Consider the following 18,774-nt stretch of genomic DNA (forward strand, 5'->3'; position numbering starts at 1 on the left):
CTTTAGCTAACGTTATTTGAACCGTGGTAGACAAATAGCGTCTGTCTGCTTAGAACACAGAGTTTGATTAGTGAAACCATAGTCACCGTAGTCGGTGATCGAATTCACTCAATTTAACTGTCGGGAAGATATGCTTTAACTCTAATTCAACTTGGAAAACAAAGAAAACATTGCAATTTGTTAATGAAAAAGACAAATGGTATAAAATAAATGTGGAATCTTAAAATGATATCGTGTAAGTTCACTGTCACATTTGTTTCCTACGTTTAGCCTGGGAATCCTGTCTGACAATTTCTAACGTTTTTCTACCTGCAAACTGACAAGAATATCAGAAACTCGATGAATGCCAATTAACACTAATTAGCGCAAACTGAGTGGGATCTTTAATGCATAGATATTAGGTATGATTTCTTCTTGAGAAAGCACGAATATTATCAACGGCTTCCAAGCCTATCCTACGCATATTTTCCTTTAAACTCAGATAGTAACCAAAATTGCATTTTCTGTTGATAAACATCAGAGGGCAATTCAGTTTATATTTTCTAGCTTTAAAATGATAAAATAGATCAACCTATAAATAAAATTCAAGCCAGATATAAATTGTGATTGCATTTAGAAAGTTTTATCATTTTCCGTTCATCATATAACCCTTCTACGTAATTGTAATGTCAATGTTACTGAAAACAGCAGAAAATACGCTTAAGTCCACACAAGGGGGTGCAGAAAGTGTTGCGCACAGAGTTATCTATCCGAAATATTCTTATCATTAAATGTTCAAAGAAGCCAAATCCGCTTCATTTTGCTTGTCTGTGTTTTACGGTTTCAAGATTTGTATAATAATTGGCAGATAGTATACACCAGTGCTTTACAATCAAGATGCAATCTTTATCTGACTAAACCACTTTGCTTTCGAAAGCGCTTTCGAACTAGATTTGACGAGTAAATGCATTGCAAACGATTTATGTCGACGAAACTTTAGTACGATGACTGTGCATATTTTAAAATTTGAGGAAGACCCTGGATGCATTTTTTGGCAGTATTCGAGAATTTGATAGAAGGGTACATTGGTAGAATCATTGACCTTGGTCAGTCAACCGGACGACTTGCTCACGTGACTATAATCTACTTTTGTTGCTGATATTTGAAAGGGAAAGGGAACGTGATTATTTCAGCACGACGTCTGCTTGTAAGTCAGATCTTAAAACACAAGTTATTTTCAGTACTTTCATACTTTAACTTATGCGTTTTAATTGAAATATGTCAGTGAAATAAAATTGATCAAACTGAAAATACTAGTTTTTATTTTTCATTGGTGCGAAATTTCACTTGAATGCAAAAGAATATGAATTATAAATATATTTTTTCAAATCATTTAGATTGGTAAGATTCGGTAAAACAAAAACATTTAAAATAAAAACATTAAAAGAAAACAAATGTTTTACATGTAAGATAGAATTTAATGTATTTCACAACACAGTTTATTTTTTAACTCGAAGCTGCGCAATTCATGAACAAGTTTGATATTGACGCGATAAATATATTTCAATCTTACTCTAAAACAAACAATTATTCTTTAGTATTACATCTTGTACTTCTATAAATATCCAGTCGCTTTTTTATAGAAACTCGCTTTTGTCATTTATTATTCGCTTCTGATATTTGACAATCGCTTGTTGTACAGCCTACAGATAAATAAAACAAGATCTGAAACTGTAACTATTGCATTGTTCATCATGTAATGTGTATTAATAAAAACAAAAATGGGAGAAAGCAAAGGCTGTTAAACATAAAATATACAAGTTTGATGTTACTATGACGGAATAACTCAAAACAACGAATATAATTATTTTCCGCCTTACAAAAGATTTAAGAAATATGTCATTCATTTTGTACATTCACTGCTTTCTATGTTTTCCAACTGAATAGTAGGTTCGTGTTTATTAGGGCAAATCAATTACAGAACTACATTTTCAGCTCTAGTGTTGTCATTACTTGTGTTATGGAATGTTCACACGCAATGGGAAGTCAGAATGAAATGTTATCGGCTACTGAATTGGTAATTATGTAATCCCAAACATGTCCATCACACATATTCTTCGATTAAACAAAACAGTGTTTTCGTACATGTGAAATACGCAGGATAAAAATGAAATTAGCTCGGGAAAATTCAAACAGAATTTCTTATTAATCCTAAATGGATTTTCCTGCACAAATAGATGATTAAAATCGAACGGCATGATTTGGATCTGGCAGTCAACATTATCTCACTACGAGCGGTTTATAACAAAGACCGATCTTAATCTGAGTTGTACAGCTTTAACCAAAATATAAATATATGATAGCAACTGGTTCTTTTTGGTGTTTTTTTTTTTTTTTTTTTTTTTCAATACATAAATACGAAATAAATCTAACTGTGGTCTACATGTATGTATTTAAATTATATATACAAAATACAGTATACATAACTGCTGAAACATGCATATAACTTTATTTATTTATCTTTATTTTAATATTTTCTGATATTATGTTATATTTCAGGTGCATTTTGAAAGGACCTTAACTGCTTGATTGAATATGGGCGGAGCTTATAAAAGTGAACATGATACATGTTTGTATTGCACTACTTCTTTCAAGAGTAACTTATATTATCACGAATTTGTTGCAAGTTACCTTAAATGTCATACATTGCGTCACCCCTACTACAGAGTTTGGTCAGACAATACGGTATTCAAAGGCTTCTCATGGTCATCAAAGTTGTTCTGGCCGTTAAGATAATTAGTAATGTTATGTAATTCTGATAAATGGCGATCTGATCTTTATCACGTTGTCACGGTAACCGAGATAGATGTTGTTTTGCAACCGTATATCGGCAGCTTGATTAAACTTTGTCAATAGAAACATGCTTGTTGTACTTTATAGTTTTAAAAGTGAATGTTTTGTCTTTCAGACACTTATTTTTTAAATAAGCTTTCAAAAAGTAATAAAAAGGGGACAAGCGAAGGTGATTTGATGATTTTTATTCCTATGAAAAATGAAAAAATCCTGAATATCGTACGTAAAAATAATGTGTCTTGTGTATGGCCAATGTTATGGAAATATATATCAGAGATGTCCAACTCGTTCCACCATTTATTTCCGGATTCCCGTTCGCTATCTTGTAATTAATGTAATAAAATACAATTACAAATTCCTTAGCTGTTTTAACTTAATTTATGGTTTAAACACAAGTGACGCATTTTTAAGGTTCAAATAAACAGTTTTGAGATCGCACCTCCGATGTATTTTTATTTAAGAAATGTATACATGAAATAATATACTTGCTCGGAAAAACTCTCAAAATGGTGGCTATATGAATATGAATATATATAATATATACATGTAGGTATATATACTAAACTGTTTGGACAAATGTCGTCTGGTATTGAAATATAGGAACTTTTCACGTAGCGTGATAAAAAACTTCCGCTAGCCATCATTTTGATGGCTATTCGTAACATTAAACCTGCTACAGAGCATACAAGAATTTCTTACAATGCTGTTAAAGTCTATTTCTTAAATTGTTGCTATATATTTAATCTTTACATATGTGAAGGATTATGACAAGTGTCCTTATACCTTTACTATATTTTGCTGATTTTGTAAACTATCTCGTTAAAATATCTAAAATTATGACCTCCAAAATGGCTTCCAGTTTGTTTGTTGTTGTTGTTTTTTCGCACTTTTCAAGGGAGATAATTATTGCAAAAAAACGAAACTTCAGTCTATTTTGATATTTTACAAAACATACTTGTCACTGTGTTAATTATTGTAATTGGGTGTCTTACACATTTTCTCAGGTTGAATATGTCATAAAAAGTACATTTAAACAAAACGCATTAAATGTCATATAAAAGTGAAAGCCGAACTTTAAAAATTCAATGTACTCCATTGAATTGTAAACAATAAATAATTAAACCGAGTGCGCTATTTTGCTGCTTTTATGTTTTGTTTACTTCTACTTAATGACTTTTTATGGCACTATTCAACTTCAGTTCCTTGCATTTTATCTCTAGCATTAACTGATACTACATTCATCCATTAACAGGTATCTTTTGGATTCGAGATATTAACAGCTGTGGCAGCTTAATGTAAATTGATGTTGTTACAACAATCATCTAAAAGCAAAACATATCGCAATTAATTTCACGTTTTGCTCGTGATGAACAATTTAAAAGCTTTCCGTTTTAAGATACAATAATCATTCAAAACATGTACACGTTTTATGACCTTAATGCCTAAAAACAATTCATTGTTTCCGGTAACATGCTCAAAAGAAAAGGGTAGGTAGGTGCCTCTCATGAACAGACTCAATTCAAGTCTGCTATTATTTTGCTTGATTGCATTCTATGTTTCCAAAAGATCTTCATATAGATTTTATTGTTTTAGACATCTAAATAGTTTACTGGCTAAACTCTTATAAACATTTAACATCAAATGTTGAAGAAAAAAATGCATGATTAACAATAAAAGAATGTATTTGCAAAATAGTGCAAGATATGTCTTCTCTGAGTACTGCAATGATTATTGTCGATCATCACTACTTATAAAGCTTTTATAAGAAAAGGTTTAAGCTATATTTTCTATATGTGGCGAACGATTAGCAGAGAAGCAAAATACAATTTAATATACGACGGAATTCCCAAATCGATACCAATTCACGCTCGTATGGTTACAATTATTGACGACGTAGGAAATGATATACAAATACCACAAGATTAAACATATTGTTATGGAAAATCAGGAAATGTTTCATCTAGAAGCTGTCACTTATATTTGATGTCTATGTCAAAACCGTGTCGTAGAAATGTCACGTAGTATTATTCGGAAATCACTCCGTGCAAATTACACGTCATAAGAATTGCTCGATGGGACCGTTGTAACAGACATTACATGGCGTATACGTTTCCACAATATAGCTTTACTTTCAGTGCAATGTAATAAAGAAACCTACAAGCAGAACAAAACATCAAGTCACGATATGTAACTTATAAGAGGACGCGATCTCTACGTACTGCTCTTGTTACATTAATTACAGAGGTGGTCCTGGAATCGCCGTTATCTAGAAATGAGAAAAATACAAATATGTCATTTAAGAATTAAGTGCAATTTTCGTGCGTTTGTGCGTTTATACGTGTATTACCAACGAGTATAAACCACGTTTGGACTTCTTGCAAATCCATGAATCGCGTTAGCCCCGATGTTGTTTTCACTCTTTATATTTATATTTGTACAATGGCTGGCTACAAAAATAATTGGCTTGCTGTCCACGGAAATTAGAAAATCAAAATTAATGTCGAGATATTGATTTGTGAAAGATCTAATTAGAACAGCAATAAAGACTCTAATTCGCCTTCCAATATAGATACATTTCCTGGTTTTAGCGCAATATTCTTCCGGTATAGAACGAGTGCATGTTTCTCGGTACAAAGATAATAACCTTTTTATTACGTACGTATCTACACGTACAAATGTAATGTAAATATGAATTTGTTCAATAACCTGAATAAGATTGACAATACTGAACTCATTAAAAGAATTAATGCAACGAAACACATAAAATTACGTCACGAACCCGATATGAAATCCAGACGTCAGTATATGCCACCTCTCTCGAAATGTTTTGAAACCCAAACATATCTCTTCAAACCAATGATTCTATTCTCCAGACCTTAAAATATTTACTTTCGATAATATGTCATTGTCTGGTCTATTATTTTGATAACTGTTAACATTTCATTCATTGACAAAAAAAGTTTTAAGCAATTGTCGAGATACGAGTGTGAAGAGGCGGTGAAAGCCAATTAGTTTAAGTAATCTTTGTCATAAAAGATGTTTATAACCTCACCTAGCAAACATTTAATAAAAACTGAACGTAATAAGAAAATAAACGAGACCCGAAAGGCCATTTTGAATTCGAAACTTTTAGTATCATTTTACCAATACTGAAGTATAATAGCGCATTTTTGTCACTTTGTGTTCGCAGAAGTAATAACTATTTTCATTTTTTGCCAAAACTGTACAAGAAGTACTCAATAGATGTTAGATTCAACGACAAATTAACCTGAGCCGCAGCATGAGTAAACCAACATAGTGCGTCTGCGACTAACATTCGCGCAGTCTGGTCAGGATCCATGCTGTTCGCTAACGGTTTCTCTAATTGCAATAAGCTTTGAAAGTGAACAGCATGGATCCTGACCAGAATACGCGGATGCGCAGGCTGGAATGGATCTATGCTGGTCGCAGACACACTATGTTGATTTTCTCGTGGCGCAGCTCAATCTGTCTTATATTGACACCTGCTACAGTGTCCAAATGTTTACCAGCATTGTATTCAAATTACAAAAAGTGTTCTTTCCTAAATAATATATAGACAATTCCGAAGAGAAGTTTTAAGCTACAGAAATGAAACCTATTTCTATGACCTGTCAATTTACTGACATTAGACATATTATATTTATTAAATCACTTTGCAATAACTCTTTTCGATGACACATAAGACTAGAAATCAATTCTATTCTCTAGTTTCTCTAGAACTCTAAAATTGATAGGTACTGCAATCTTTAAATCCACCAAACTGAATTAAAGGACTGAAAATTCCCTGCACTGTCAAACGTCTGGTCAAATTTTTAAGTGTGCGCTGTTCAGTGTTACGCTACTGAAGTGTGTGTATATCTAATAAAAAGTACATAAATGCAGCGAATGTTTTTTCCACAGCTTATAATTTATGCTTAGGTGATTTGAAAATGATATAACGTGGTGTTTCTATGAAAAACAAAGAAAAATATCAAACAGGGAATGTCACGCACCAAAAACGCAGCCTCCTCAAAACGAAACCCCCAGCACGCAGACGCGTGCACCACACACACACACCCAAAGCCAACACACACAAGGACAAAACGAACAACACACACGCACACAAAGCCAACACACAAGGACAAAACGAACTAACAAAGGAACACAGTATTAACTCAACAGTATTATATGTTTCATTTGCTAATGTTTCCATAACAATGCCTTTAATATCTAGAACTTCTGTATATTAATACGCCGTCAATAACTGTTATCACACAGACGTGGTTCAATGTCGTAAAAAAGGGTTTGATTCACCGATTTCTGTGCAAACTGTTGTACGAGTTTGTCGACTGTTTATGGTTTTAGAATTTTTAGACACGAAGAAGTTTTTTTGATAAAATAAAACATTTTTCAGGGCCTGTAAATACTTGTACCGCATTATGGCTTGTTTTTATTTCAGATATTAACTATATTTTACAAACACACTGCAAGAAATAACACTGAGGTATATTTCAAATTCACTGTGACAATTACAAGATGTTATTCTTAACATAAAAACATTCATTAGTCAAATACTTAGATATTATTATCTGGTTTGATTTCTATATTATCTGAGACGTTGCCATATGGAATTGATTGTGTAGGAATGAAAAGCTGCTGGTTATTCCAGAACAATAGCTTGTACAGAAATTAATGTCCAGAAGTAATTCTCTATCAAAAATAATCTGTAAAGTCACCATATGGCATGGACTGTTTCATTGAGACTTTATCTCAAACAAAAGACCCTATCTCTTATTTCGTAAGGTTTTATAAAACTTGAAGAATAAGAATCGTTAACTTGGCTTTACCAAATGAAAACGAAAAGTAAAGCAATGAATAAAGTTAATAATAAAGTTAGCAATAGAAAATGCAAGTGGGGACAATGTAAATATAGCCCAGATCAACTGTCATTAGTTGTAAACAGAGCAAAAAGTGTAGGTTTTTTTTTTTTTGCACGTTATTGAGACAGAAACCTTGTTTTGTGCTTTTGTTGACTATGATGAAGCTTTGATTATAAACTTAAAGAAGAAAAAAAGCTAGAAGTCTAAGAGGGATGAGTAAAATTTTTGTGTTATCCGGACCAGGGTTTAAAGTCATCCATATATAGACGAAATAAGAAAAATTTTGTTTCAAAAGGGGCATCTTGTTGTAGCTGCGGATAATTACCATGCTTATACAATTTTTATTTCATCTAAAAGAAAACAGATGTGTCCACCGTGAAGTGATACAAACTAAGGATGAATAAGAGACATTTATAACCATTTATAATCAAATCCTCAAATCCTGTTCAGAAGTACTTTATGAAAAAGTGTTACTTTACATTCCATTGGTATAGACTGGTCGTCTTGTTACTATAAATATAAAGAAAGTAGGATGGCTTAAGACATATCATTTATAACACTCAGTATGCGGATCGAATGCACTGGATTTATATCTATATAAAAACTAGATGTCTGATAAATTACTAGAAGTCTGATATATAACTGGCTGTCTAAGTTGATTCATATAACTTAAGAAAATAAGAAATACATATAATCATTTAGAAGTCACATTCACTAACATAAGGTTAAGCAAATATATTGCTATCGACAGTAGTCTATGAAAAAAGCTCGGCAATTCTATTTCTTGAATTAAAATTAAATCATTAATATTTTGTATCAAATAAACAAAGGTCAAGGACAGTGTGCTGTGTAAGGCAGCTGCGAGAAAGAACAATATCGCATTATTAACTAATTGTCTATTTAACCAACGGCAAACGTTATATTTAAAGTTTTTAACTTTCAAAATAGTGTTAATGTGGCCTTTTATTTATAGCTTGATATTTGTCGGTTAAAACGCAGCTGAATGTACTCATTAAGTCATCCAAATACCATTCTGTAAAGTCATAAAACAGCAAGATTAAGAACATGTGAAATCTGAAAAGGACTTCGTCTAATGTAACATAAGCCGCTTTATGTAACAAAAGCAGATATAATCGAACGGTATCGCAATTACACCTTGCATCACAATTATCAACATGCATTATAAGATTATTTTAGACAATTGTTAAATTTAAAAAAATTGTCAATCGATTCCGTAGGCCATAAAAGCTCAATTGACTAAGGTAGATTGTTTGAGAGATTTTAAATTATACTGCCACCGTTCAGGTGTTTCTTCTGGCATGTTTTTAGGCACCTAAAGTTCATTAGTTTGATTAAAAGGATTATACAGTTTGGTGGAAGCCAGTGCTAGGTGAGCTTACCTAGGTGCACATTGCACTTAGTATTCATTTAAAAAGCAATGTGTCTAACACTTGTTCGTCTGAAATACGATGGGCGTAACTATTCAGGTACAACATGTTTTTACATTTGTCCAAGTTTGACAATAGTTTGCATAGAAATCAGTTTATCAACATTTTCTGCGACACACAATGTCAGATCTATAACAAATCTCTTCCAAATCATGCTTGTATGATTACATCTTATTGACGGCGTAGGGAGAGAATAGTTCAATATTAGATATAAAACGTATTGTGATGGAAAAATCAGAAAATGTTTCATCTAGATGATATTGATATAAACTCAAAGCAGATCTGTACCTCAGATACAAAGCCATCGTAGAAATTATGTTATATTATTTTAAAGCAACAAGTTATGAAAGAGATACCTCAAGTTTAAAATTGGGGTATCTATCAAATATCCGGTAACATTATTAGGGATACTTTACCCCTTTATACTCATTATATTTGGAGAAGCATCTGCTAGCAATCACATACACCGAGACTGTTCCAAGAAACAACGAAAATGTTTTTTTCATCACTACAATATTACTCATTCATACATTTTTTCTGGGTTTAGATAGTAAATCCCAAATAAGTTTCAATATTATTATTGTAATAATTACCAATACTACAATTCCTGAAGTATTTTACAAATAAGGTGCTACTTCACATTCCAATGGTCTATAACAGGCATGTGAGATTGGTTCTATTGTGACTTTATGATAAAACAAAATGGCTTAAACATATCATTTATAACACCTAGTGTGCGAATCAAATACATTGGATTTATATCTAAAAACAACTGGATGTCTGATAAATTACTTGAAGTCTGATAAATAACTGGCTGTCTAGATAAATTCGTTTATCTTAAGAAAATTATACATATCTGTAATCATTTTCAAGTCACATTCAATAACATTTGGTTAAGAAAAATATATTGCTATCCACATTTAGGTAAATACAAGTGGAGGACTCAAGATGTTTCTTCTTCAGGCACTTATGGTTCATGAGTGTAATTACTGTTTCTGAATAATAGGATGATGCAAGTTAGTGGAAGCCAGTGCTAGGTGGGCATTACTCATGTTGCAAAATTCATTATCTCTCATGAACATGATACTAGTAGTTCAGAGTTGTAACTTGCACATAGTATTAATTTAAAAAACAATGTGTTTTACACTTTGTCGTTTGAAATACGATGGGCGTAACTATTCAATGACATGTACAAAATGTATTTACATTTTGTCCCAATTTTACAGTTAATCAACATTTTCTGCGAAACACAATGTCAAATATATACCAAATCTCTTCCGAATCATGCTTGTATGATTACATCTTATTGACGGCGTAGGGAGAGAATACTTCAATATAAGATATCAAACGTATTGTGATGGAAAATTCAGAAAATGTTTCATCTAGATGATGCTGATATAACATCAGAGCAGATCTGCCTCAGATACAAAGCCATCGTAGAAATTATATGTTATATTATTCAAAAGCATCACGTTATGAACGAGATTCAACGCAAGTCATAAATATATGGACAATAATTTTGATATAGTAAAGAATAAAAATATCACTGAAACGAGCTGTTTATGCTTGTATAAGAAAAATCTTAATTACATTGGACTTAGCTTTTTTTAAAAAAAGTTAAGAAACAAAAACACATGTTCTAATGTTCAAAATATGACCACATTTCAGTATTAAATAAAGTTATCTTTCAGCCAAAATAGGTAGTTCAGACCCTTTTATAATTTCTATAGCTCGGACCTAGTTTGAACCTTCAATATTCAATTAATGTTATCTAGACATCCAGCAATTCATGTAAATATAACTGATATAATTGATCAGTCATTCTGAAAAATAAAATTGATATTCTGAAATAATGTTCATTCATATGTCTAGAGATGTTCAGATTCATTATAAGACATCACTAGAACAGAAAAGGTAATCGTTTGAAATGTTATACGAAGACTGGTTTATTGCGAGGAATTCGACTTTCACGCCATATGGCAAAATCAGTTATCGTTGTTCTGTAAGAATATAAATGCTATTGACAGAAATCTGCTAGAAGTTGTTTAAAAGTAACGGAAATATAGTCCTTAAATAGTTTTCACTTTCTCAAACCAAGCTTTACTTAGTGTGTGTACGCATGCGTGTGCGTGTGCGTGCATAAAAAGTATTAAGGAACTGTTCTTTAACTTTTAACGATTTTTCATACTTTTCAAACAGAAAAAGTGTCGCTCAACACGACAAAAATGTTGCAGGCTCAGTTTGATTGAGCCTGTTTATGGACGGAAATGGAAATAAACGCCCTCTAACAAAGTCTAGAACATTTAATGAGCCTGACATTTAAATATATAGTTATCATAAGCATTCTAAGCTTCTTAGCCAGACCAAAACCGTGCTAAACTTACAATATTTGTGGGATAATCCGCATTGTCAAATATTGGTAGAGACAGCTGAAGCTGGAAAATATTGTCCCCAAGTGATACAACTCTATATGACAGACGTTATGACATATCGTGCGACGCCATGGGTTTTATCAAAACAGTCATGCAGCTGAAAACAATTGTCCTCACGTGGGAAAATGTTGTAATTTCTATTAGAAAAGTCATGTTTGAACGGTCTCGTGATGATGCATTGGCAATTTGTGTTTCCGTCTCAACGACTGTAGACGAAATAAATCATCCGAAACGATAGAAGGATTAATTCAACGGACAATTAATGTTTGCCTTAGGGACTGGCCTTGTTTATCCATAGGCTACTTTCACAAATGCTACGCAGTTCGTTAACATGCATCGCGAGTCACTGATATTTCAAAGTATTGGGATGACGTGTCGCACGACAATTAGTTCCAAGGTCAATGTCATAGTTGGAGGTCAAACTTAACTGGGTCTATTTCATGTTCGGTATGCAACACTGCCATTTATCTATGTATTTCCAAATTACTTAGCACAATAGATCTCCATTATAAAAGGACGTGTTGCGCATAAGACCCATTCCCTTAGCTCAAACACCAAGGTCACACTTGGAGATGAAACGTTAAGAGGGTCTTTCACTTTCTGGACCGCTACGGCATCACAGAGGTTAGTGTCTGACACCTGTAATGACTTATTTGATAAAAAATCTTAAAATTCAAGGAAAAATTTCAACACGGTTGGAAAACATTCACGATACAGACATTGATAAGTAAAAGGTGAAGACTACGGCTAAGTGGTCCGTTAGTGCAGTCTATAGACCATCTAAACTGCGTCGAAAACACCGGATTATAATCAAGGACACATTTTTCTATATTTATGTATGGATGTATAGGCAATAGACATCTACAAATAATACACAAAAAGATAATATGAACACATACAGAAACACTTAAGCACCATCGCTTTCAAACAACCAGTGGCGAAACACTAGTAGGGAACCTATTCCGATTCAAATCACACTATCGATCCATATCATGATCTAAAGTTACTAAATGAAAGTTATCTAGGCAAGGGCAAAAACTGCAAAGCACTACAAAAAAAGACTAGGATAGCTTGTCAGGAAGCAAACAACAACCTAAACACAGCAAGAGAGAGCCATGAATTGCAAATTAAGCCCGCAACAAAAAGAAAACATAAAATGCTCATATAAACTGTAGAGCGCTAGCGCCATACTGATATGTAGATCTAGTTGAGGTGCTTGCAGAAAGAGCGCAACATTATGGCACGATACTGCAGCCAAGAAAAGGTCTTCAGAAAATAGTTCATCGCTAAATTGTATACACAAAACTAAAATAAAATGAAATTATGTATCACCTACTTCACAAATAAGAAAATGTATGATATGCATCTATTAACTGTAAAGTTCATACATGATTTTCTGAAAGGAAAGAGTAACTGAATGTTCTTTTTTTACGATGGTGTGTTTTATTCTAAATTTTTGAAGATGTGTGAGTGTATATACACTCATGTACTAACATGTTGACCTTGACATTGTTTCAAGAAGGAGATGTTGGTCAAATTGACACTGTCTGTAACAAGTAAAATAAAAAGAAGCTTTGATGAACGACACACATGAGCAAAACAAACAAACAAGGTCCATAATTCGTGAATAATATAGACGTTATCCGTTTTTTATGTGTGTGTATGTGTAGTAAAGCAAATACCAAGCGTCAGAATAATGCAGACAAATAAGACTATGAAATAGATTAATTCGTCTATATAGGCAATTTAAAGTTGCGCTTATAAAACAAGAACTGTCGGAGGACAGCAACGCTCGACTATTTAACAGCCTTGTCGCTTGAATGAAAAATAAAGTCGAAAAAGGGGCATAATTTAGTAAAAAAGTAAAATAGGGTTATGGAACCTGCATAGTGCTTATCAGCTCATGACAGTGGACAAGTGTATGAAGTTTCAATCCATTCCCATTAGTGGATACTGAGATACCAGCTTACATATAAGAATTTAACCCAAAAACTCCTAAGTTGAAAAAGGGGCATAATTTTGTAAAATGCAAAGTTGAGTTATTGACCCTTTGCACTGCATGTCATATCATGACAGTGAACTAGTGTGTGAAGTTTCAATCCTTTCCCATTAGTGGATACTGAGATACCAGCTTACATACAAAAACTTAACCAAAAATTTCTATGTTGAAAAAGGGGCATAATTTTGTAAAAAAGCAAAATAAAGTTATGGGACCTGCTTTGTGCATGTCAGATCATGACAGTGAACAAGTGTGTGAAGTTTCAATCCATTCCCATTAGTGAGTACTGAGATACCAGCTTACATACAAAACCTTAACCAAAAAATTCTAAGTCGAAAAAGGGGCATAATTTTGTTAAAAAGCAAAATAGAGTTATGAAACCTGTGCAATGTAAGTCAGTTTATCACAGTAAATAAGTGTGTGAAGTTTCAATCCATTCCAACAAGTGGTTACTGAGATACCAGCTTACATACAAAACCTTAACCAAAAATTTCTAAGTCAAAAAAGGGGCATAATTTTGTAAAAAAGCAAAACAGAGTTATGGAACCTGTGCAATGTAAGTCAGTTTATCACAGTGAATAAGTGTGTGAAGTTTCAATCCATTCCCACAAGTGGTTGCTGAGATACCAGCTTACATACAAAAACTTAACCAAATCGGGACGCGGACGCGGACGCCGACGCGGACGCGGACGCCGACGCATGGGCGAGTCCAATAGCTCTACTATTCTATGAATAGTCGAGCTAAAAATGAGTATTGATAACGACTACTTTTTGCAAACAAAGTGTATATAAATATGCTTAATCAGCAAATAACGTTATTGCATATTTCACTAAGACACATAACGACCACGTAAATCATTAGCTTTGCAATATCGTTGCTTGTAAGAAGCTTTTAAGTTTCAGTTTACTAGACAGTGCCATAGAAATCTGTCCATGTATGGTTGTATGTCATAAGATATGCCTTTCAGCGCAAATGATACGTTGCTTAATACCTTGTTTCTTAATTTTCCTTAAAAGGTAAGGGTAGATTTCCCGGAAGCACCTGTAAGCGTTTAGGTGCGATAAAATGGAATACAAAAAGTAAATAAAAAATGTTTTAAATGAATTCAGTTCCAAACAAAAATAGTTGTATATAGTTGTTGTAAAACTCTAATAAGAACACTTCTCTGGCAAAAAATATATGAAAAATACTTCCTGACAAAAATAATGTTTGTATACGTAATGAGCGTTTATTTGTTGTCAGTATTTCTACTGCAGTATTTAAGATTTAACTACCTGTTGTTATTTACGTAAATTGTATGGCAGAACTCACACCCCGTTTGTATGAGTTAACTGATCACTACCAATCGCCTAAAGTCATACATACACATAACTCAACATGGAAAGACTTAATATATGTACAATACAGCATAGCATTGCAAACAAAAATATTTTTTTGTCTAGGTGTATGATTTGTTTTGCAAACATAATATGGCGAGAAGTATGCACGGAAGGCACCTGCGTCATGATGCTTAAATTGCAATCTGTAAGAACGAAAATAGCCACTGTAAATGAACATTTTTATAGAATATTGTGACGACAGCAAAGCTTTCACATGATAGTTCTTCAGTTGATTAAAATCACTAAAACATATTCTTAAATTATAAATAAACACATTATAAAGCATGACTTAGGCTGGTTAAAGAAATTATATAAACTGGAAACCATATTCGGGTATCAGAATGAGTGAGTGCAAAATGAAGAAAATGCCACTGCTAGACATTGGACGCTTAAAATGTATAAACATGGGGCCATATCTACGGAAGCATGGAGAGGACATCGGATTTTTTTTTATTTTAATTTATCTCGTGGCCACGAGTTATAACAAAGAAATAACGAAAAACAAAAAATGTTACCGCGTGGCCACGAGATATAACTAAGAAAAAAAAAACACAATTTCTTGGCCACAAGATATAACTAAGAAAAAAAAACAAAAATCGATTTTTTGCGAATTCGTGGCCACGAAATAAAACTAAGAAAAAAATATAAAAATACGATTTTTGCTAATTCGTGGCCACGAAATATAAGTAAGAAAAAAACGAAATACTCTTTCATTTTTCGTGGCCACGAATTAGCAAAAATCGTTTCTTGTTTTTTTTTCTTACTTATATTTCGTGGCCACGAATTAGCAAAAATTGTTGTTGTTTTTTGTTCTTACTTATATCTCGTGGCCACGAATTAAGAAATCGTTTGTTTTTTTTTTTGGTTTTTTTCTTAGTTATATTTCGTGGCCACGAATTAAGAAATTGTCATTTGGGGTTTTTTTTCTTAGTTATATCTCGTGGCCACGAGATAACATTTTTTGTTTTTCGTTTTTTCTTACTTATATCTTGTGGCCACGAAATAATTTAAATTAAAAAAATCTGATGTCCCCTCCATGCTTCCGTACATATCTGATTTTATAGTAAAATGAAGCAATGTAATGACGTTTTTGCAAGTAAGTAAGGAGTCATTGGTGTGACTATTTGGGTATTAGTGCAGATATATTATCAAAGTTGACAACAAATGTTGTATCAAAAGTGCTCTAGGGGTCTTCCCCATGTACATAGTTTTTTTCAAAGCAGTACAAGTGAAGATAAACAAGCGGCACAATCTTTCCAGTAAAGGCAGAGATAATAGTATTCGTTAAAATTGATGACCCGATCTTAGTTCTTCCTTCGTAAAATATCAAAGCAGCTGAATTGCCAAGATTGTGTCAGATTTAAACAAATTGCTTTTAAATTGATTGTTGTTTGCATCATTTGTCGGTCAGGCTTAAATTCTGACTACTAAATACAGCATTTGGGAAAGTATAGTAGTTTCCGTTTTAAGTCATATTCATAATCATACATTTCATGTTATCATCAGAATATATAGACTTGAATATGAGTCTCCATTTATGCTGTAACATTTGTTGTCTTTATATATTTTTGATTGTGTTTATGTTATGATACTCAGTGTGCGTAGTATAGTAAAGATGTCCGTTTTAAATCTTCTTGAACAGATATTACGAAACAATCATAATAGAGCATTAAAGGGGAATATGCAACAATTGGCGACATTTCTTATTAGAAAGAACTAGGTGAAACATTAACATTGCCGAAAGAAGTATCAAAATCGGACAACAAACAAAAACATTATAGCCGTTTGAGTACATTGTACAATGTACTACCTATGTAATGAAATGGCAGCCATTTTGTGCACAGTGACATCATCATTCTTTCCTTATATTGGCATTACCATATATATATATATATATAACAACTAAATAACCATATTTTGTGGGCCATAATATAATATATAGTGTGTGTATGCGTGTGCGTGTAGAAGTGTATACTTTAAATTTAAGCTCCACGTTTCTACCGTATTTGGAAATGCCTATATAAAGAAAGAACGACGATATCACTGTTCCCAAAATGACTACCGTTTCACTAAATTGACAATATTTAAATTGCAATATATTTTTGTTTGTAGTCGGATTTTCATATTTTTTTACCATTTTATATTTTTCATTAAACTCTTTCTAAATATATACATTGTCAAATGTTGAATATTTCCCTCAGAACATGACGATTTTAATACGCGTTACCTATTATTCTGAAACATTTGCCATTATCTAAATAGTTTAAATAGTGTGTAAATGAATGTACAGATTATGAGATCGTTCAGTAAATGCTTGACCTTAATACAAATGTTAAACCATCTGACAACGAAAATAAAGTAGATAAGTTACAATGACTAAAAAAAGTTTTCTAAGATCTGAACTAGTGACCTAGTTGGACTCAAGACAATACAGAATCACGACCTTATTAAAACTATTACTATCTTTGGTGTCACGAGATTCAATATATCGTTCAGAAACAATCATTCTAAATATAGCATACAGAAAGAGATATATAATAAAAATGTCACGAGATTCGCAAATCACTCCAAGCAAATAGTACGTTATAAAGATTAGGACAAAGAACTGATAACATATTAGACAAAGAATGTTTCTCATTGCAGAGTTGGTGCAGCCGTTCGGCGCATGCGCGGAATTATTATCAAATGGAACGCACGGCAAAAATACTCATTTTTTTTGCATGTCCGCATGCATTTAGTGTATAATGTGCATAATATATTGACTAAAGGTTAGGGTTAGAATCACCTTGGTTACAAAATATATACATTTAAGGTATTTTTGTTCAAATTTAGTTAATCCGGTATATACCGGAGTCTGTAATATATCACGGGCGCACCAACTCTGTATTTAGTCACAGCCTTAGACAAAACCCCTTCTGTGATATATTAATATTGCAGAAACATGTATAATAAAACTTTGCACTTATCTGACTTTACCGTGTGGGGGACAGGAACTAAGTGCATTAACTCCATATACAAGCTTCAGATAAGAATGGCAAAATTAATTAAAAAAAAACAACATTTAATCAGAAAAACCGAACTCTGCATTATTTAATGAACTGAAATGGTTATCGTTTAGAAACAGGTGTCATTATCACGCAGCGGTCTTGGTATATAAAGCTCAGAGAAATCTTTCACCCAGTTATATAAAAGAATTGCTCAGCTTTTCCAGTAATAACGCATATATCTTTAGATCGATTTCAAATAACAATTTAGTAACACCTAAACAACGAACTAATTACATGAAAGCTTCTTTTTCATATATCTCTGCATACTACTGGAATACCTACACTACACTCCTACAAATATTCGTTCCCTAACATCTCTAAACTCATTTAAAAAGTCACTAAAATAAATGTACGATTATATGAAGTCTTTGACTGTAAAACTTACTCTGTTTTATTTATACTGTTTAAGTATGAATGCGATTTTAGATTATGTTTTCTGAGTGAGTGTTGAGTAATTTAACGTATGTACATTATGTTAAAGAACGCCATGTTTGAACTAAGATGTTGTAAATGTTGCTTTTTTTTTGCATGTCTGTACATGTTACCTTCTGAAAATAAAGAATTTATTATTATTATTATAATCATTATTATCATTATTATTATTATTAAGTAATGAAATTAACTAAATGCGCTTTCTACTTCTTACAACCTAGCGATTTTCGAAAGCAAGCTTATAATTTCAAGATCCCTCAATATTTCTCTTTATATGTTTTGATGAACATCTGATCAAATGTATAAAAATGTGGATTTTATTTT

General features: G+C 32.6%; 1 protein-coding gene across 3 annotated transcripts in view; it reads right to left on the reverse strand.

The window, feature by feature from the left end:
• The window catches only part of LOC123542075 (atrial natriuretic peptide receptor 1-like), an 802,781-nt gene that overhangs the window by 533,723 nt on the left and 250,284 nt on the right, over positions 1 to 18,774 (reverse strand). The window lies entirely within an intron of this gene.

The sequence above is a fragment of the Mercenaria mercenaria genome, chromosome 19 (genome assembly GCF_021730395.1).
Source record: "Mercenaria mercenaria strain notata chromosome 19, MADL_Memer_1, whole genome shotgun sequence".
Taxonomy (NCBI): Eukaryota; Metazoa; Mollusca; class Bivalvia; order Venerida; family Veneridae; genus Mercenaria; species Mercenaria mercenaria.